Source organism: Ahaetulla prasina, chromosome 6 (genome assembly GCF_028640845.1).
Source record: "Ahaetulla prasina isolate Xishuangbanna chromosome 6, ASM2864084v1, whole genome shotgun sequence".
NCBI lineage: Eukaryota > Metazoa > Chordata > Lepidosauria > Squamata > Colubridae > Ahaetulla > Ahaetulla prasina.
The window spans coordinates 42,800,564-42,823,988 of NC_080544.1; the positions used below are offsets into that span (position 1 = coordinate 42,800,564).

A 23,425-nucleotide genomic window follows, 5' to 3' on the forward strand; every position below is an offset into this window, starting at 1 on the left:
TCATGAAAAGTGTGGCCTGCCAACACAGCTTTAAATTAACATTTGAAATGGTGCTTTCTCCCTTTAAAACAAAAATTCTCTCTTCTTAGATCATTTTTAGAGAAGCACAAAATTGCTACAGATGTATTTTCAACTGAGTCACTTCCTCATTACATGCATATTGTAACAGAACTGTCTTAATAGAATTTCATTCTATACATGCCTTCTCTGGAGAAGCCATTACTTGCTTCACAGTACTCTGAATTAAAAGTAGTTATTCCAAATACAAGTTTATCTCAAAGCCAGTCCTATTGAATTCCTTGGGGCCAACTTTTGATAAGGCATGTACAAGATTTCACATTAATATATCAGCAAACTTTGAAAAACATTTTTTTCAAAATATAATATTTAAAAGACATCACAAAAACCAAAGACCTACTATACAGTTAAATATGTTGAAACAAACAAAAATATAATGCAGAGGACAATCTAGCCTACCTTTGTTCAACTTGGTCCCTTTTTTGTTGTGTTGAATCATGTCCTGCAATTCTCAATTATCCTGGCTTGTTCCTTTTGGTTAGAGATTATGGAAGATGAAGTCCAACACATTTAGAAGGTGCTAGACTTCACAAAGCTAATTTAGCTAACAGGAAATGTCAGGAAGATACACTATTTTATACAGTAATTCTAGAAAATGATAATACTGCACAGTTTTTAAGGATGTACATTAGTCAATAACGTATTGCTGGTCAAAAAACTTCTCTGCTGCCTATCCCTAGGGACTATACTGAAGCACTGCAGAATGTTGCGATTTTTGATTATGTATCCAAGGGTTCTATACTTTCCTAAATGATAATACATAAGAAGTTCTATACACTATACTGTCCATAGTATTTGGAAGTTGGCAGAAATGTTCCATTTTCAACCTAGACTCTGCTATTTCTAATTCTAATATTATTATTTTCAGCACAATGCATTCCACTGAAAAGCTGGCTGGAAATTACAGAAGCTGTAATAATGTAACTTGGAAAAATACCATGTTGGAGACAGTGCTTCCTTAGCATACAGAATAGCAGGACATACATGTAACAAGGGTTCTTCTACAGTACTTCCAAGACCATACAACATCTCTCAATTCTGGTTCAGTCTACAAGCCTATGAGAAAACTGCTAATCAGTCTATGACAATTTGACATTGACACTCATTACAACACAGTGTCTATACAACAATCTACTTCTTAAATAAAATAAGCTAAATAGGCATCTGATAGGAACTGTCATTCACATTCCACACTGACCTCTGATGAATTAGAAGCATTGATCCACAGTACTTTGTGATAGGATTTTAATTAAATTTCTTTTTTTAAAACCAACTTGTTAGAGAGATAGCCTGAAGCGTGTGTGTGTGTGTGTTTGAATCCATCATGCTAAGCTAAACAAAATTATGATAAGAACAGGAAACGGATGAAATGTAGTGAACAAAGAAATTGTCAGAGGTTAAAATGAAATTTAAATAAGCCCAGTTTACACCAACACTATTTTTTATGTCTGTATTTTTCTGTCCTTGAAAGTCATACCTGATTCTACCCTGTCAGTATAGAAAGAGACCATCTGAGAAAGAGAAAGAAAACCAGATTTTGAATATTAAGAAAAATGTTGATGTAGAAGCACTAAGTGAAATTCTATACAGTCCCTTTTGCACCAGCATCGGTCCTAACTTCCATAAATCGCTCACTACATTTTTCCTTCATTCACAATACCTTGATCTCTGACACATGATCTTTTAAAAGCCATGCTGTAAATTACATCATACAAGGTACTAATTTACTGAGACTCACTTGGATTCTTCACCAACAGCCTAGCATCAATTACAATGTACTGAGAAATGTATATTTGCCTTAATTCAAAACTGAAAAAAATTCAGGATAAAATAAGGTAGGCCCAGATAGCCAGAAGCACATAATCTTCTTTAGCTGATCTCAAAAACATTAAGCACAATTTAAGCATTGTTAATACTTAAATAGGAGCCCACTAAAATCTATAACTGGAAGTTAGATAAGTAAGTACTCTGGAGAACTGTTTCTAGGAGACCTTGATCCATTTCCAAGGACATTGGATGGGAAAAAATATTTTGGAGTTTTCTATAATATTGTGTTCTGAACTTCCAAATTTGCATACCCCCTACTGGGAACTTATTTGCAAAAAAAAATTTCAGCAGGAGAAAATTACAAGCCACTTTCTTACTATTGTCAAGAATGTTGACTATGAAATGAAGTCACTATAAAAATTTTTAATGCCAAAGAATATTATGCAAAATCATTTTCAAGCTGGAATCTTAGACAGATAAGCTCATGATGGTGCTGGTGCTTAACTTACGTCATGATTCTGGTGCTTAACTTATGTCATGATTCAAATACTTTCTTTAAAATTAGTTCTTGGAGCAATGACTGAAATTCCTTTTTTTTTCCATCCAAGTATTTACAAGCAGTCCTTGACTTACAACAGTTCATTTAGTGACCATTCAAAATTACAACACTGAAAAAAATGACTTCTGATCGTTTTTCAGTTACGATCTTTGCAGCATCCCCATAGTCACATGGTCAAAATTCAGATGCTTGGAAACTGACTCATATTTATGACAGTTGCAGTGTCTGGGGTCATGTGATCCCCTTTTGTGACCTTCTGACAAGCAAAGTCAATGAGGGAGCCAGTTTCACTTAACAACCGAATTACTAACTTATCAACTGCAGTGATTCACTTAACAACTGAGGCAAGAAAGGTTGTAAAATGGCACAAACTGACTTAACAAATGTCTCATTTAACATCAGAAATTTTGGGCTCAATTGTGGTCATAAATTGGGGATTACCTGTATTCACTTCACTTAAAGAGCATTTTCAAAAGTATGTTTTAAATATATACATAATGCAAACTGGCTTCAATATGTCAAAGTTCTTTTTTGCAATATATTATCAATTCTTGGCTGTTATTAATAGCACGAGTAAGAAATATTAATACTAACCTTGATTTTATTTTTAAACCTTATCAAACTGAACTATTGATTTCATTCAATCACTGCATCTCTTAGTAATTCTAAAATTACAGGTATTTTGCAGACTGCTAGAGCCTTGAGGCCATAATGTTTAATTAGTACACATTTCAGTTGTATATATCAACTGAGACAAAAGTTACAGATAAATTATATTACAGATAAATTATATTCAACATGCAAATCTATCAACATCTTTAAAATAACGATAAGAATTTATTCCTTCTTTAGACCAATCATTCTGGCAAACATCTTCTATCTATTTTCAAATACAGGTGGTTCTCAATTAATGAACATTATAATAATTAACATTATTAACATTATTCAGATTTGCAATATTTGAAGTGATATTTCTACGGAAAATATGATAATTGTTCCAGCTGGATGGAACTAGGCTATGAAAATGTTTAAACCTAATTTTTTAAATATGTATTAATGAAAGCAAACAATTAAAAGAAATGAAAGCAAACAATGAAACAATTAATGAAAGCAAACAATTAAAAGAAAATACTTATAATTGAATAAACCTAATTTTTAAATATATATTAATGAAAGCAAACAATTAAAAGAAAATACTTATAACTGAATAAAAAATTCTAAATATGATCCATAAAGGTAAGCTTACAGACAAAAAGATATTGGGTTCATATGGTTAAAGCATATAAAGAACAACTGCAGGAATTCAGTATATCTAGTTTAATGATTCACTGGAGAAGAGCCTAATGCTGGGAAAGATTGAGGGCAAAAGAAGAATGGGACGACAGAGAATGAGGTGGCTGGATGGAGTCACTGAAGTAGTAGGCGTGAGCTTAAATGGACTCCAGAGGATGGTGGAGGATAGGAAAGGCCTGGAGAAACATTGTCCATGAGGTCGCGATGAGTCAGATACAACTTTGCAACTAACAACAGTTTAATGAAAAGAAGGACTGGGTTGACATGATATAAATGTTCCAATATCTAAGGAGCTGTCACAAAAAAGAAGGGATCAGTCTATTCTCCAAAGCACCTGAAGGCAGGACAAGAAGCAATGGATGGAAACTAATCAAGGAGAGAACCAACCTAGAAACAAGGAGAAATTTCCTGACAGTTATAACAATTAATCACTGGAGCAACTTGCCTCCAGAAGTTGTAGATGCTCCAACACTGGAGGATTTTAAGAAGAGACTGGACAACCATGAAATGGTATAGGATTTCCTGCTTTACCAGGGGGTTAGAGTAGGAGACCTTCAAAGACTCTTCCAACTCTGTTATTCTGTTTATTGTCTTGCAACCTATTTTAGAAGTATAAATTGAACTGCTTTCTCTTTCATTAAATCTTCATAAGTATATTGGTAGAAGCAGAATATTTTATCTGCATCCAAAATGCACGCTTCAACTGAGCTGAGGGTATGGGGGGGTGGTTGGTTTTTTTTGTTTTTTTTTGTTTTTTTGTTTCATGCCTTCTACAGCTCAAACAATATCTTCAAATTCCTTGGTTGTGAAGTTCACCTGCACTTTACTGTTTCTTCTGATGCTCTCTTCCTTTTCTCCATTTTGTACACATAAAAATTAACAGTATTTAAAATCCCAATGGCACCTGCATGTGTACAACCCACAACTGCATACTTGCAAGCCTCAAATTAACTGAATTTTGGTTTGCATTAAACACAATCTGGTATCAATTTACAATTCACACGAAATCAAATATCTTTATAATTTGTAAAGTATCCAATTAAAAGGTAACATTGGAATTCCTTTTAGAATATACATGAATTCAATGTATTATTCATTTTGATAACATTAACTTTGGTCTAAAAACTTAATTAGAGATTTAGATATTGAGTTATATCTACTGAAATTACACCTATGCATTTAAACATGTTTAATTCAATATACTATTATATATTTCAGGGAAAATAAATAAAGTCAAGTACTTTATGGAATCTCTAATCTTTTACAATAATCTACAAATATAGTAGATCTCAAAGGCAGGTTCAGGTCTACTATATTTGTTCCAATAGTATAATCCAAATACTGTATAAGCCATATTGTTTGTATGACTGTATGATTCTGATAATGACATTACATAATTATCAAGGATAATTCCAATAACATTGACATATAAGAACAATTTACAGTCATGGTTATGTGTCAATACAACCTCAGTACCTTGAAACTGTCTAACAGAAAACAGAGGTACAGTAAACAAACTGAAAATTAAAGGAGAGAAGGAACATGTTTCCAGATGCCATAATATAATTTGAAACATTGAAAAACAAATGCATTCATAATATTGGCAAACATATAACTGTAATGAAATTATCATTCAATGAATAAAAGATGGTGGAAACCCACTTCTTAGAAATATCTTCATAGATTCAACGTTAACTATATGAAAATATTTCATTGTCCAGTTAAATTAGACCAGGTGATTCTAATTTTTCTGCTGCAATATCCACAATAATAATTACTGAGGGACGCTGTCATGTGCTTACCTATTTTTGTAAATCCAGATAAGATGAATAAATTACAGATTATATTACTTTCTGTAACCTCCTAGCTAGTATCTCTGGAGATTCTCAATCATCTAGATCATGATTGTCCCAAAGGTGCTTTCCAAAAGGCATCTGGACTTTCTTAGATTTTTTTCCCTTGAAAACATTTTGCTTCTCATTCAAGAAGCTTTTTCAGTTTATAGCTAGTACTATAGTTAATATATTATATTCACATTAAGCAAAAATATTGGTTTACAGCTTGCACATCTTGTAGGATCTTTCTCAAATTTTAACATTGCGGTAATATAAATTTCATAATAAAGGAGATATATAAAGATTAAATGAGACACAAGAGATTTTCAATAAATCTGTAAAGTACCATTCAACTGATAGTTCATTTCGTCTGAGGGCTTTCCCTACTTTTTTTTTAAATTGCAGCATTTTTGTTCTTTCTTGAAACTGGTTGTGCCAATTTAGTTTTATCTTCTTGTGAAATCTCTTCCATTTCAATATATTACAAAAAATTGATACGGTGTTCTGAAGTTACAGAGGTACAGGTGGTCGTCGACTTACAACTATTCACTTAGTGACCATTCAAACTTACAGCAGCACTGAATAGAAGAATAGAATAGAATAGAATAGAATAGAATAGAATAGAATAGAATAGAATAGAATAGAATAGAATAGAATAGAATAGAATTTATTGGCCAAGTGTGATTGGACACACAAGGAATTTGTCTTAGTGCATATGCTCTCAGTGTACATAAAAGAAAAAATACCTTCATCAAGGTACAACATTTACAACACAATTGATGGTCATAGCATACATTTTAACCCTTAATGATAGCAACAAAGTTACAGTCATACAGTCATAAGTGGAAAGAGATTGGTGATGGAAACGATGAGAAGATTGATAGTAGTGTAGATTTAGTAAATAGTTTGACAGTGTTGAGGGAATTATTTGTTTAGCAGAGTGACGGCCTTTGGGAAAAACTGTTCTTGTGTCTAGTTGTTCTAGTGTGCAGTGCTCTATAGTGTCGTTTTGATAGAAGGAGTTGAAACAGTTTATGTCCAGGATGTGAGGGATTCGTAAATATTTTCACGGCCCTCTTCTTGATTCGTGCAGTATACAGGTCCTCAATGGAAGGCAGGTTGGTAGTAATTATTTTTTCTGCAGTTCTAATTATCCTCTGAAGGCTGTTGTCTTTCTTGTTGGGTTGCAGAACCAAACCAGACAGTTATAGAGGTGCAAATGACAGACTCAGTAATTCCTCTGTAGAACAGGATCAGTAGCTCCTTGGGCAGTGTGAGCTTTCTGAGTTGGCGCAGAAAGAACAGCCTTTGTTGTCCTTTTTTGATGATTTTTTGATGTTAACTGTCCATTTTAGATTTTGCAACAAGATAGAACCTAGAAATTTGAAGGTTTCTACTGTTGATACTGTGTTGTCAAGTATTGTGAGAGGTGGAAGTATGGAAGGGTTTATCCTAAAGTCTACCACCATTTCTACAGTTTTGAGTGTGTTCAGTTCCAGACTGTTGTGGTCGCACCACAAGGCTAGTCGTTTGACCTCACGTCTATATGTGGATTCGTCATTGTCTCGAATGAGACCAATCACTGTTGTGTCATCTGTGAACTTCAGTAGTTTAACAGATGGATCGTTGGAGATGCAGTCATTGGTATACAGAAAGAAGAGAAGTGGGGAGAGCACACAGCCTTGGGGGGGCCCTGTGCTAATTGTACAGGTATCTGATGTGATCCTGCTTAGCTTCACCTGCTGCTTCCTGTTTGTTAGGAAGCTTGTGATCCACTTAAAGTCTGTTCAGGTACTTGTAGCTGATTTAGCTTAATTAGAAGAGTGTCTGGAATGATGGTATTGAATGCTGAACTAAAGTCTACAAAGAGGACCCTTGCATAGGTCTTTGGAGATTCAAGATGTTGTAAGATGTAGTGCAGAGCCATATTAACAGCATCATTTGTTGATCTATTTGCTCGGTATGCAAATTGCAAGGGGTCTAACAGCGGATCCGTGATGGTTTTCAAGTAGGAAAGCCATCAAAAATTCAGAGTGTATTTTCAATGACAACTAAATTGAGTAAGAAAGCCGTGATGGTTTTCAAGTAGGAAAAAAAGTGACATGACCATTTTTCACGCTTATGACTGTTGTGGCATCCCCATGGTTATGTGATTTACATCTGGATGCTTGACAACTGACTCCCATTTATGATGGTTGCAGTGTTCTGGAGTCATGTGACCACCTTTTGCAACCTTCTGACAATCAAAGTCAATTGGAAAGCCAGATTCATTTAACAATCATGTTACTAATTTAACAATTGCAAGGATTCACTTAACAAATGTGGCAAGAAAAGACGTAAAATGGAGCAAAACTCAACAAATTTTTCACTTAGAATCAGAAATTTTGGGGTCAATTATGGTTGTAAGTTGAGTATAGTAGACCTGTACAAAATTTATCTGAGTATCAGAATCTTAAAGATGATAATTAATAGTTCCTGTTTCAATAAATAACAAGGCATTATTAATCTGAAATCCAAAAAAAAGTTTTATTGTTTTTGTTCTTTAAATAATTTTCTACACTGAATGATGCTACCAATACAGTAGGTATAAACACAAGTGATAAGATTGGGACATGAAATGAATACATCTTCCTTATTTCAGTCACTCACAGCAAAACTAACACTTTACTTTTGTGATCATTAGAGTTTGATCACCACTGTCAATTATTCACAAATTCAATTGCAAATGAGTATGCCAATATCAAGCCTAATGTTTGTTATATGAGTTGCAGTTGCACAATAAAATACATTTGTAAAATTATCAGGCCACCATTTGTAGCATCAGAGGTTTTAAAATATCAACGAAGAACCAGGATAGTATATTGTTGCTCCTGATAAATTCAGAGTGTATTTTCAATGGCAACTAAATTGAGTAAGAAATTCATGTTCTTGTGACCCATTGTCACAGGTGAGTATAAGAAATGCTAAAAAAAAATGATTTTAAGAGGAAAGAAACTACTCACAATTCTCTACTAATACAGATATAAAAGAGAGAGAGAGGAGATAATAATAAAAACCTGGTACCCTGACCACAAATTACATTTTATAAGCTCTCCAATGGTTAATGCAACTGAATTTATTTTATTGGGTTTCTATCTCAAGTGCCTCAAATGCATAACAGTTCCAACAGTTCTTCACAATGCTAATTAATATAAAGTGACATTTTATAAATGCAGGAATTAAACAGGGGAAATATGGCATTTACCAGCTCCATTATGTATCCAGTCTCTGGTTCTCATTGCTGTTTTATTATTCATACTCTTCCAATTTTCAAACCTGTCCTCCATATAGTTGAACATAACTGTTAACTTATATATAGCTACACACAGATACCACCCCCTACAAAAGAGTATTTCACTAGAGCTATATAAAATATTAGCAGGAAACGATAGCAGTGACCTTCTAACTGCTCCAAGCATTTGTTTAGTCCAACAATACACTCATTTAAAACATTTTTTAACAAGTATCTCTTTCATTAACCGTAATTTCAAGCATTTTGTTCGCACATTCAATGAGCTAAGCCATATTTTCAGTCACACCCAAAAAAAGTTCATTAATAAAGCAATTAGTAAATTATTCAATACTACTATATAGTACTGTAGCAAAAGGAACAATGGACGTTTTTTGTGGAGGGGAAACCAAAAATAGAATAGCTATCTATCCTTTTAGATGCTCAAAATCACAACGCTTCTAACAATTAGTACAAATAAAGAAATCTGCCCTAGCAATCCCTCTGGCTCTCTTTTTCACTTAAGCCAACTGTTGGAGAGAAACTTTCTGCCAACAGCTGCAGTTTGTGCCACTAATGTTTTCTCAAGCAGTTGAAGAATAAGAACTCGCGTTGCTTTCCTGCCCAATAGCATTTTAACCCTCAGTAATGTAACCAGACACTTAAACAAGTGGCATTGTCAGTAAACCTTTAAAAAGAAACTATTGTTGTTGATGAAGGAGGAGGAAGAGGAAAGGTGTTTACTTGAAACCAAAAATATATTTGCTTCCTCAACAGGAAAGTATCAGTTTAGTAACAAGGAGCTACTACATTCCATAATCAATGCTTCTGAGCATCCTTGCTGTATGACAATCCACTTTTCTTTCACATGCAGTGTCCTCTAATTTTGCCCTTCATACAATTCCTGTTTTAGGCACCACTGACAAGCAAAATATAATTCAAGTCAGGCAGACTGAATGCATCTTTCATGATTTTACTCTCCACAAATCAAATACACGTCCAGCCAAAATTAATGTCTCCAAGAGACTATTCTTGGAGACTTCAAGAGACTTCAAGAGATATTTCAAACCAAGAAATCTGAACACACACATAAATCCTGAAAATGGTGAATCTGTCAAGAATATGCACCTACTGGCTAAAATTTACAATGCACATCCTTAAGTTTTGATGTAATAGAACAAATTTTCTTGAAACAACATTTATCTCGGATATTATATTCCATGTCAGTTTCAGCATATGCCTTATGCTTTCAAGCAAACCCTCAGCATCATATACTTTTCCATATATCCTCTATAGATTTCTACAGTGAAAACTATTACTTATTATTCAAATTCACAAGAGATATCGAACAAATCCAGAGACTTGCAATCTGTCAATACTGTAAACTCTCCTAATCGTTGGGTTTTCCCTATCAGCTATATATCATTCAAAAGCTGTATGTCAACAAGCTATCAAAGGAAAATGTTTCTAATTCCTATCTTCATCTTAGGATCGTAAAAGCAGTAATGCCATTCAAATCAGGCAGAACAAGCATAACAAATTAACAAGTTAGTTAGTTAGTTAGTTAGTTAGTTAGTTAGTTAGTTAGTTAGTTAGTTAGTAAATTTATTTGCCGCCCATAATGTATCCAAAGACTCTACTAATAAACTACTATTAAAAGACATGGTGACTCTGTGGTTAGAATGCATTATTCCAGGCTAATTCTGCTGACTGCCAACAGTTCGATCCTGACTGGCTCAAGGTTGACTGAGCCTTCCATCCTCCGAGGTTGGTAAAATGAGCCCCCAGATTGTTGGGGCAATATGCTTACTCTGAAAACCACTTAGAGAGGGCTGTAAAGCACTGTGAAGTGGTATATAAGTCTAAGTGCTATTGCTACTAATAAATGTAAATCATATGAAAATGCTAAAGTGGAAGAAAGCTTTTGCCTTTTAGAATTATCAATGGTAAGGAAATAAGAAGTCAAGAAATATGCCATATGCTAGCTGTATTGGTATGTGAGAATGACCTCTGGACATGAAAAAAGAACTACAGCCAGAGGAAATGCTCCAATAAGAGGCAGCTTAGCCCACAAAAGGATAGAGGTGTTGTGGCACACCAGTGATCAGCAGAGCTGACAGCAGATTTGGACAGTGAGGAGGTTGGGGAAGAACGTAGGCCAGTCCTGGAGTCTGGGGAAGGCTTGGACAAGGGCTCTGCATCAGAGGCAGAGAGGGGGCCATGGCCATCTGGTAGTTATGTGCTGCCTCCGGAGCCTCCAGAATCTGATATCAACAAGGCAGAAGAACAGTGTAAGCCTCTTCCCAGTGTGCGCATGTGCAGAGCTGCCAGAAGGCAAGAACAATTAAGAAAAAAAGGGTGACTCAGGAGTAAAGCTTGGAGATGATTGGCCCCTCCCATAAGACATAAAAGAGGAGCAAACGGAGGTGAGCCTTTGCAGGAAGCAATTAGTTCATATAGTCAATTCAAGACCTTAGAAGTCCATTTGACTCTGTGCTCTGTTTGGCCTTGCAAAACTAATTGGCAATTAGGTCTCTGGCAGCATTTCAAGGGAGATAAAGATGGGTGCTTATCAACATTACTCTGAAAGACTGGGTCAATTCGAGCAGAGATCTGTCGGAATCTTCACAGATTGTGAATCATTACAGGCAATGAATGACCATAATTCGCAGTCTTCTCAATAAAAGAGGTTTTTTGGGACTAAGATTGTGATTTATGCTTTGTCAGGAAACCTAGGTCAGAACAAGAGAGTGAAAAACATCTTCCTAGTTAGGCTGTAAGACAACAGGGGAGAAATGTACTTTCAGACATGTAAGATTTTGTTAATGTAATCTTACAATGAAGTAGGACTAATTCATGTCAATATGCTTTGCAAGGCTGACACTAGCACTCTGTATGATAGCAATGAAGGCTTTGAAAAGGATATTCAAATATTCTGGCGTGTTTATATCTATAAATGAAAATGGCTGATCTCACTGAGTAAGTTGAACTGGGCCCAGTCAAAACCTAGACAAAAAAACTTGGGGAACATCCACACTATTGCTATAATGTATGTCAAGAAAGCATTTTATATCATGACTAAAAAAAAGTACGGTATGTGGCAATGAATTTATCAGGAATTCAGCTTGATCTCAGATAGACTTTTTTAATATATACTATATGATATATGGATGAGAAATATCCTATTCTGTGAGGTTAAAAGAGTACACTAATTCCAAGATTTTACAGACAGGAAAATAATTTAGTGAGCATGAAGCCTTTTATCAAATTCATCACAAGTCTCATTTTGGCATTATTGTTCACAAGCCCATGTAACACTCATAGAATGTCAGTTCATGCAAGTACAGTAATTATGCATATTCTGTACAAATTCTAGCTTTTGAATGAGTCAGACACTGCACTAGAAGATTCTGATTTATGAGGCAACAAACCTGATGCCTGTCCTGCCGAAAGACTGGGAAGTAGTTTTCCAAAGGGTCCTTGATAATGCATTAAATCTTGGGGATCCTACAATTTGAAGAAGTACTTTATTCAAGTCTACATAACATGTTATCTCAGATGAAGAAGTAAGGGGATACTATAGCTCAGCGGCTTCCAACCTTTTGGGCGTTCTCTGGAGAGCAATTTTTCCATGGATCTAAGGAGCAAGATTCTATGCATTGCCTGCATCCTGTGTGTGCATGAATGGGCCTCCACTCTCTTGTGCGGTCCAGTTCCTGGTAGACTGCAGACCCAGGTCTGTGGACCAGGGGTTAGGGACACCTGCTGTAAATAGCTCTTTCATTCTTATGTAGTTGTGTCAATCTACAATATTTCCAGTTTTCTCTGGTGAAAAAAAATGAAATTTGGAATCTACTTCCCAATATTTCATTCCAGCCTTTATTTCATGAGTTTTTAACATCTATGGTTGGAATGATTTGGGGCCTTTAAAATTTTCCAGTTTTGGAGCATTCTGAACCCAAGCAGGGGTTGGAACCCCCTCAAATCTGCCAAAAGAGTTCCACTGCCAAAGATGAAGGCAAGTTGCCAATATCGGATATGTGTATATTCTGCCAATTTCTGTGGAAAACAAAAAAAATATATATTACATTCAGTTTTTAGGGCAAGCTGTGTGTGTGTGTGTGTGTGTGTGTGTGTGTGTGTGTGTGTGTGTGTGTAAACTTGCCCATTTTTTTTGGCAGCCTCAGGCTGCCAAAAATAATAAACGTTTAAAAGTTCAACTCCAGCTGATAGAAAGTCTTATAGAAAATGGCATTATGTAAGCTTGACATATAAATAAATGACTAAAGTAAAACTAAGATTTCAGTAATCATAACCCCTTTATAAAATGACTAGTATATGTCTGGATTTTATCAAACACAAAAATATCTCCTGTGCTAACCATCCATATTAATAGAAAAGGTATTAAATATAATCAGTATGTCAAAATGGTATCAAAATAATAGAAATGTGAATATTTTGATAACATTGTTTTGGTGAATATGGGAAAGAGGGAGAGGTGAAGCTATTGTGAGAATGCTGATATTAAGACTACAGTGATCTAGATGTGAAGGAGAAAAGATGATACAGAACTCATATGAGGACACAAGTAGCATCAGCTGACTTTTCCTTAAAGAACAAACTTCTTTTGCTAGAGTTGGGCAGACATTTGGTACAAGAAGCGCTAATAGGTGCTGTGTGTACATCTGTGCAAACTTCAAATCATTTTTTCTCCTTTGAGCCTCAACTGTTCCGCAGTCCAGTACAATGATGGCGAACCTATGACATATATGTGAAAGGTGGCATACAACGTTTTGAATGACAAGCCAGTGTTCAGCAATACCCAACAACTAGTCCCCAAAGCATCATCCTGTTATTTCATCATTTTCAGAAGTCACACAAGAATGAGGTGTGCTCTGGACTCTTCAAAGTCGCATAAAACTCATACAAGAAGGCTATGTTCTCTACAGCCTCTGAAAACTGTGTGAGAATGCCTATTTTGACTCTGCTGGTATGTCACCCTGAACAAAAAAGAAACAGTGCCCTATCTTGTTCCTATCTAGGCGCCCCTGAACAGCAACACTCAATCGCAATGCCAAAGTTTCGCCTGAAATAAAGGCCTGGTCCTTGACCTGAGCTCTACCGCCACTGAAAAAGGCCACCCGGTGTCATCCCCAAGATGGAACAGTGCTATTGCCTGTGAACAGCACTTCATAGGCTCTGCTGTACCAATACCTTTAGACACTGTTCTCTTTCTGTTTAAAGACCCCTGTGGCCTATCTGAGGCCTTCATTCTTGAAGTGACTCTGGAGAATGCTTTTTTTGTGGCCTCTGCAGCCACTGAAAATTGTGCAAAAGCACCTCCCATTTTCTGATTTTTTGAAATGCCAAGCTGCAAAGATTCACCATCACTGGCCTAATACTATACTGCATAATCCACTTGTAACTGCCTGATATGCTTCAGACATCTAATTTGGTAAGAGGCACTATTTTCATTCTTCACCTTCTGTTAGCAGACTTTTTTCTTAAAGCAAGACTGTTTAAGGACCCTGAGGCAGTGGCAAACAGACGTTACCCTAACACAAGCTTCTGTGCCTAAAAAAAAAGAAATTAACCCAACTCTTCAAATCTTAACATTTTTATTTTAATGAAAAGCTAAATTACCACTTAACATGAGGGTCCCTTACCCTTTTCATTCTCAACTGCCTCCAGTTTTACATCATATAGTCAAATCTCAGGGGGAGGGAAACTATCTGCGCACAGATAAAACTAGTTATTTAGCAACTCTGGAAGCTTTGGGCTACTATGCTATATTTGCAGTGATAGCAGACAATTAAAATGTAATGACTAGAATTTGCAAATGTTTTAAAATGTCTTCGTAATATTGTTTTAAGTGTCAGGCTGCTTTCAAATGACTTAGATCCTTATAGTGTGCATCCAGAGTGGGACACGTATCTTCAGCTCACACATGTATAGAGTTGTTGGTTAAGGAGCAATACTTTTTGGAGGCAATAGCTGCAATCAAACACTTTCTGTAGCTCTGAATAAGACTTCTCCATTTCTCAACTTGCAATTAGTCCAGACTTCTTGTGCAAATTGTTTCAGTTGTCTTAAGTTTGATGGACTCCTCCCACCTGTAAGTTTCACCTCTTTCCATGGATGTTTTGACATCAGGATTCATGGCAGGCTCTTTCAAAATAGTTCAATGTTTACTTTTCACCATTTTGGTTCTCTTGGATATAGGTAAGGTAAAGGTTCCCCTCGCACATACATGCTGGTCGTTGCCAACTCTAGGGGGCGGTGCTCATCTCCATTTCAAAGCCGAAGAGCCAGCGCTGTCTGAAGACGTCTCCGTGGTCATGTGGCCGGCATGACTCAACGCCAAAGGTGCACGGAACGGAAAGGGAAAGGTGGTCCCTATTTTTTCTACTTGCATTTTTACGTGCTTTCAAAACTGCTAGGTTGGCAGAAGCTGGGACTAGTAACGGGAGCTCATCCCGTTACACAGCAGCCCTAGGAATTCGAACCGCCGAACTGTCGACCTTTCGATCAACGAGCTCAGCTGTCTTAGCCCCTGAGCCACCTCATCCCTATCTCTTGGATATATATTCTGTATTATTATCCTGATAGAAGACCCTTGCCCTGAAATTGAGGCACATTGGGCATTATGTTTCACTTCAGAACACCTTGATAGTCTTCTGATTTTATTGTGTCCATACAGATCCAAGGCACCCGATTCTGTAGGCAGCAAAACAATGGCATTACATTATAGAGCTTCTTCCATGTTGGAGGGGTTTTCTTTAAACTATTGGTTTTTATTCTGTGAACATAGAGCAAGTGTGACTTATCAACAAGTTCTAATTTTGTTTCATCTGTCCAGATATAGTCTCTCAGAAGGACTGCTGCTTGCCAACATATATTCTCTATAGGGCCTCTGGTGGCTCAGACTGCTAAGACAGTCTGTTATTAACACAGCTGCTTGCAATTACTGCAGGTTCAAGTCCCACCAGGCCCAAGGTTGACTCAGCCTTCCATCCTTTATAAGGTAGGTAAAATGAGGACCCAGATTGTTGGGGGCAATAAGTTGACTTTGTATATAATATACAAATGGATGATGACTATTGCTTAACATAGTGTAAGCCGCCCTGAGTCTTCGGAGAAGGGCGGGATATAAATGCAAATAAAAAAAAAATTCTAGCAAACTACAATCTGGGTTTTTTGTGTCTGTATTTCAGAAGTGGGATCTTCTACCAAGGAAGCCATTTTCAGTAAGACAGTGTTGTATAGTACAACTTGTGTTGTACCGTGATTTTGGAGGTCAGCCAGGATCTTTATTGAAGCTTTGGTTTTGTTTCTTATTTTTCCACCATTCAAATGTTCTTCCTGTTCTGTCTGGGGTTAATTTTCCTCTTGTGGCCACATCCAGGGAGACTGGCTATGGTCTTTTTGATAACATTAGCGACTGTGGTCACAGGAACATGAAGCTTTAGGGAAATGGTAACAGCAAAGGCTACAAAAGGCTTTCTTCCAGGGGTGAAATGGTCCCAGTTCAGACTGGATCAGCCAATCCGATAGCAATGGCGGTGGGTGATTCAGAGAACCGGTAGCAAAAATCCCTGGCCTCCCCACCCATGCCCACCCAATCACCGGTCACCTGCTTCCCCGCTTTATTTATTTATTTATTTATTTTTAGTATTTGTATACCGCCCTATCTCCCTAGGGACTCAGGGCGGTTCACAGCCAACTAAAAATATACATATAAATACAAAATAAAACATCAGTTAAAAAACTTATTAGAAATGGCCGAATAATTAAAAATAACAATATACATAATAAAACCCATTTAAAACCAATTTAAATTTTAAAATCTAATCCAGTCCTGCGCAGATAAATAGATGTGTTTTAAGCTCGCGGCGGAAGTTCGGAGGTCAGGAAGCTGACGAAGTCCTGGGGGAAGTTCGTTCCAGAGGGTGGAGGCCCCCACAGAGAAGGCCCTTCCCCTGGGCGTCACCAGCCGGCACTGCCTAGCTGACGGCATCCTGAGGAGTCCCTCTCTGTGAGAGCGCACGGGTCGGTGAGAGGTATTCGGTAGCAGCAGGAGGTCCCGTAAATAACCCGGCCCTATGCCATGGAGCGCTTTGAAGATAGTTACCAAAACCTTGAAGTGCACCCGGAAGGCCACAGATAGCCAGTGCAGTCTGCGCAGGAGAGGTGTCACATGGGAGCCACGAGGGGCTCCCTCTATCACCCGCGCAGCCGCATTCTGAACTAACTGGAGCCTCCGGGTGCTCCTCAAGGGGAGCCCCATGTAGAGAGCATTGCAGTAGTCCAGACGGGACGTCACGAGAGCGTGAGTGACCGTGCATAGGGCATCCCGGTCTAGAAAGGGGCGCAACTGGCGAACCAGGCGAACCTGGTAGAAAGCTCTCCTGGAGACGGCCGTCAAATGGTCTTCAAAAGACAGCCGTTCATCCAGGAGGACGCCCAAGTTGCGCACCCTCTCCATCGGGTCCAATGACTCGCCCCCAACAGTCAGCCGCGGTTGCAGCTGACTGTACCGGGATGCCAGCATCCACAGCCACTCTGTCTTGGAGGGATTGAGCTTGAGCCTGTTTCTCCCCATCCAGACCCGTATGGCTTCCAGGCACCGGGACAGCACTTCGATAGCTTCGTTGGGGTGGTCCGGGGTGGAAAAGTACAGCTGAGTATCATCAGCATACAGCTGGTACCTCACACCGAAGCCACTGATGATCTCACCCAGCGGCTTCATGTTGAACAGGAGGGGCGATAGAATCGACCCCTGAGGCACCCCACAAGTGAGGCGCCTCGGGGCCGACCTCTGCCCTCCTGTCAACAGCGTCTGCGACCGATCGGAGAGATAGGAGGAGAACCACCGATAAACGGTGCCTCCCACCCCCAATCCCTCCAACCGGTGCAGCAAGATACCATGGTCGATGGTATCGAAAGCCTCTGAGAGGTCTAATAGGACCAAGGCAGAGGAACAACCCCTATCCCTGGCCCTCCAGAGATCATCAACCAACGCGACCAAAGCCGTCTCAGTGCTGTATCCGGGCCGGAAGCCGGACTGGAACGGGTCCAGATAGACGGTTTCATCCAGGTGCCGGGGAAATTGACATGCCACCATACTCTCTACAACCTTCGCTGTGAAGCGAAGGTTGGAGACCGGACGATAATTACCTAAGACAGCTGGGTCCAGGGAAGGCTTCTTGAGGAGGGGCTTCACCACCGCCTCTTTCAAGGCGGCCGGAAAGACCCCCTCCAACAAAGAAGCGTTCGTAATCTCCTGGAGCCAGCCTCATGTCACCTCCTGAGTGGCCAGTACCAACCAGGAGGGGCACGGGTCCAGTAAACACGTGGTGGCGTTCAACCTACCCAGCAACCTGTCCATGTCCTCGGGAGCCACAGGGTCAAACTCATCCCAAACAATCTCAACAAGTCCGCTCTCCGGCATCCCACCTGGATCCACCCAATTTTGGTCCAGACCGTCCCGAAGCTGAACGATTTTATCGTATAGATAACCGTTAAACTCCTCAGCTTGCTGCTTCTTTTAAAAAATGCTTTTAAAAGGTTAAAAAAGGCTCTGACGATCACAGCTGAGCCACGTGATCGTCAGAACCTTTTTAAAATTATTTTTAAAAGCATTTTTTACAACCTGTTTAGCTGAATAGCTTGTAAAAAAATGCTTTTAAAAGTAAAAAAAAAAAGATTGCGCAGCACAGTTGATCACACACACACACACACAAACACACGTGCACTGTTCTACTTACCCCATGCCTCCTTTTGGAGTGCACTGCACGTGCATGCGTGCAGGCATGCATGCGTGCACCTTGCATTTGGTGTGTGGTGCGCACTGCACATGCATGCGCAGCGCGCATGCACAGCTAGCAAACCGGTAGTAAACTGGTTCAGATTTCACCACTGCCTTCTTCCTTTCCTCCTCAGACAATTCTCTGATGTTCCTTCTCTTATCTATGTTCAATGTATTGAATACAAAGACAAAAAATGCCTGAGTGAGGTACTTTATTCCATTCAAATAGGCTGAATGACTGATAATGATATTAAAGACATTTGTGATAGTAATTAATGTAAACAGTATGCTTGAGAGAACAATGAAAGCCAATAAAGTTTTTGAATATCTAACTGTTACCAATAATTACATCCATGCCATTTCACTTTGTTTTATTATTTACAAGAATATGTTAAGTCATACATCAAAACAAAATGTCTGCTTTATGGACTATGAAATAAAAAAATGATGACTACCATTTGCTTGTATCAGTTTCAACTTATTTCACAGCAAATTGCGAATCTTTGGGAAAAAAGTAGAAAGGTAAATATTTAATATAATATAATATAACAACAGAGTTGGAAGGGACCTTGGAAGCCTTCTAGTCCAACCCCCTGCCCAGGCAGGAAACCCTACACCATCTCAGTCAGATGGTTATCCAACATTTTCTTAAAAATTTCCAGTGTTGGAGCATTCACAACTTCTGCAGGCAAGTCGTTCCACTTATTAATTGTTCTAACTGTCAGGAAATTTCTCCTTAGTTCTAAGTTGCTTCTTTCCTTGATCAGTTTCCACCCATTGCTTCTTGTTCTACCCTCAGGTGCTTTGGAGAACAGCCCGACTCCCTCTTCTTTGTGGCAACCCCTGAGATATTGGAACACTGCTATCATGTCTCCCCTAGTCCTTCTTTTTATTAAACTAGACATACCCAGTTCCTGCAACCGTTCTTCATATGTTTTAGCCTCCAGTCCCCTAATCATCTTTGTTGCTCTTCTCTGCACTCTTTCTAGAGTCTCAACATCTTTTTTACATCGTGGCGACCAAAACTGGATGCAATATTCCAAGTGTGGCCTTACCAAGGCATTATAAAGTGGCACTAACACTTCACGTGATCTTGATTCTATCCCTCTGTTTATGCAGCCCAGAACTGTGTTGGCTTTTTTAGCAGCTGCTTTACACTGCTGGCTCATATCTAAATGGTTATCCACTAGGACTCCAAGATCCCTCTCACAGGTACTACTATTGAGCAAGGTACCACATATACGGTACCTATGCATTTTGTTTTTTTGGCCTAAATGTAGAACCTTACTTTTTTCACTGTTGAATTTCATTTTGTTAGATAGTGCCCAATGTTCAAGTCTGTCAAGATCTTTCTGTATCTTGAGCCTATCTTCTGGAGTGTTGGCTATTCCTGCCAGCTTGGTGTCATCTGCAAATTTGATGAGTTCCCCATCTATCCCCTCGTCCAAGTCATTGATGAAGATGTTGAAGAGTACTGGGCCTAAAACAGAGCCTTGGGGTACTCCATTTGTGGCTGTGTCTATATTTATATATTACTCGTATTACGTATTTTATCATGCAATCTTTCAAATTACAGTTCCCAGAATTCCCAGACAGTGGTCCAACATTTCAATGGGAGGAAAATATAAAAGAGGTTTTATAATTTCAAATTGAAACAAAATCACAAACACAAATCTCCAATAATTTCTAATTTTAAACACCATTTCAAGTCTTTTCTGCAATTTCCCCTTCCTATGCTTTAATGTGTTCTATTCAAAGCAGAATTAAATCAGGATAAGTGCAGCCAAAGTAGCCTGTACAGGATAAACTACTAAGTTATTTTGTGAATTAATTTTGTGAATTGATTGTATCAATATATCAAGAAAACATTTCTTTTAACAGTATGGTAAACAATATTACCTAATACATAGAATGTGAATTTGGAAATTTTAGTAATAATGTACTCAATGGATAACCTTGTTCTTATTACTTCAGTTTCCTATATGTCTTAATTAATCAACAGGGTCATTATAGGAACATAGTTATCAAGCCATTGTAAAGTCTTAACACAGCTCTATCATACTTCATGCAGTTATAGAGAGAAAAATAGATTATGATGTTGCTGCCAGCAAATGGAAAAAATGAACTGCTCTCTAGAAAAGGTCATAGAATCGATCACTTGAAATTTACAGACACATCAATACAATGTTACAACAAATAGATTTCCTTGAAAACTTTCAAACCATCTTGTCCTCTCAAGTAATAGCTGTGAAAATTGTTACAAAAATATGAATAAACAACATCACCAGCTGGCAAATAAGAAGGCATGCAGTATAATTGCTTATGTTTTTATAAAGCCAAGCAGTGGCGGAATGTTTCCTAAAAGTTATACAAAAAACATAAACTTTAACCTGGATGCCACTGCCGCTTTGTAGATCTAGTGGCATAGCTAACTCAGTAAATAGCTTACTCAAACACAAACTGCACAAGCAGACAAAAACTATCAGGGTTATATTCATTAGCATTCTACTCACAGTAATAGAAACATCAATATAACTGCTTTTTTCAGTGCACTGCACGGCACATAAGAAGCAATATCACAAGATTTTTCAACTGCTTCAATGCCATGCTGAATCACTTTGATTAGCACAAAATCTTGCCAAAGCATTTTGCTTAAGTATCTTAACCAATATGCGGTTTATGACTGATAGTATATAAAATATGGCAGTTCTCAAGGGGAATTATCAATAATTAACAAGAACATTACAGATTTGTTGAGAAATACATGACATATAAGACAATCAGAATGGGCACATAAATAAAACTCTACCAATATTGTAGTTTAATTGTTCCCACCTCAGCAAATAGTACAGAATGAGCAAAAATAAAGACAGTGAGCTTTTTTTCCTCAAGTAAAATACTTTGTGATTTGCAAAGGAATGTATCTTTATAACTATATAGAAACACCTAACTGCAAGCTGAAAGAACACAACAAACATTTAAATTATTAAATAATCCCTTGATTTTGCACAGGCAGATCCATGGGGTTTTTTAAATCTATAAATTAACAAGATAATATCAACTATGTACATTACGTATTAACTATGTGTGTATGTAAGTAAATACACCATTTCATGGCATTTAAAAAAGAAGGAAGTACATATTTGATTTTTTCTAAATTGTTTCATAAATTATTGCGAACATTGTATTACAATTATAAATTAATAATATTCATATGGAATTTTAGCTTCCCCTAAGAATTGACAAGAAGAAAAATGGAAAAAGTTTTTCTTAAGTCCTTCTCCTATGATATCCTTGAGTCATTACTTAATCTTTTTCTTACTGAACGAAATTATAAACTCAGTTTCTATCACTGGCTGAATTAAGTGATGTCTCTTTTATCATCACAGGATTCGACATTCAGATTTTACTGAAGACAGAAACTAGGCCTAGGTTTTCAAATCTGAAATCTCTCTGGTTTCAAAGTAGGACAACACAATTTCCAATAACTTCAATGCGACCTGCTGGAGTGCAACATTAGAGACTTTTTTACATAAATATTAACGATACTTCTTGTGTAAAAATTGTTGCCTATTTTGCAGCTAGCATATGCTGTATTCCTATATAAGGAATTATATAGATTAGATATGGTGAAGGGTAAAATGTAGGGAAGGGTCATTGCTTAATACCAGAAGATAGAATATATGGCTATTCACATAAGTGCACTCTGCAGGACAGATTAACAGCTCCAATTATAACTGTAATCAGTTTTAAAACTTTAATTAGGAAAGCAGGGGGAGAAAACTCACTGGTGAGAGTTATATATATCCTTTCTTCTTTTAAATGACTAACCAATCCAGTCTTCATTTCCCTATCTAGTAGCTTTAATAGCTACCAACTTCCATATTTGGTCACCATCTATTTTTTAAAGTTCCAAGCATTCTAACAACAAAATCAGCTACGTCCATCTGGACCAGCACTTTAACATATTTCCTGTTTTAAATTCCATTGTGAGACAAGTATTTCTTTCAATTATTTGAACATTTATGATATTTCAATCACTGTGACTCTAAGTGGGTTCCAAGCAAAAACAATATGGTACAAACCCCAATAACGATAAAACAAGTACAAATTAATTATTACTCTAAGCATATTCTTAATACCCTTATTCATCCCAAGTAGAAAAACAAACAGCCTCAGCTGAACAATGAGAAAGACTGATGCTCAACAAAAAAAAAAATCAAAAACAATTCTTCTTCCCACCCAAGTGCTCTGACTAACCAAAGTTGTTTCAAATACAGCTCCTAAGAAATATCTGCTCTTTTTCCTACCACAAAATTGCCACAGTAGGGTGATTTATAAAAATGTTTCTGTAACAGGGAGTTAGGACCTTTGCTCCTGTGAGTAGACTTCCGATGTTTTACTCCTTCTATATTTTTTGGCAAACACTTCAAGAAATCTAATTTAATCATTGCTCTCTCCTTACAGAAAAACCTGTTAAGATTACAAACAGGCTAGCCATGTACCTGTAGCAGCAAAGCAAGACATTTATAGCTAAACCATGGAAACCACACAGTGTTAAAATGCTCAATATACATTGAGGGAGGCAAAAAACTAAGCAAGACAGATTCTTGAGGTACAAATGTAGTTGAAAAAGCCTTCCATCATAATGTGATTTTAGGAAACTTTTTTCAGGAGTGGGGGTAGCTTGTGACTAACAAAACAGGTCCACTAAATAACCAACTGAAATTGAAGGCATTCAGTTAATTTTTAACAATAGTGAATCAGTGGTGGGTTTCAAATTTTTTTACTACCAGTTCTGTGGGTGTGGCTTGGTG

At 37.5% G+C, this 23,425-nt stretch overlaps 1 protein-coding gene across 4 annotated transcripts in view; it reads right to left on the reverse strand.

Annotated features, from left to right (window-relative positions):
* The window catches only part of DOCK1 (dedicator of cytokinesis 1), a 513,270-nt gene that overhangs the window by 466,109 nt on the left and 23,736 nt on the right, over window positions 1–23,425 (reverse strand). The gene's annotated exons all lie outside the window — the stretch shown is intronic.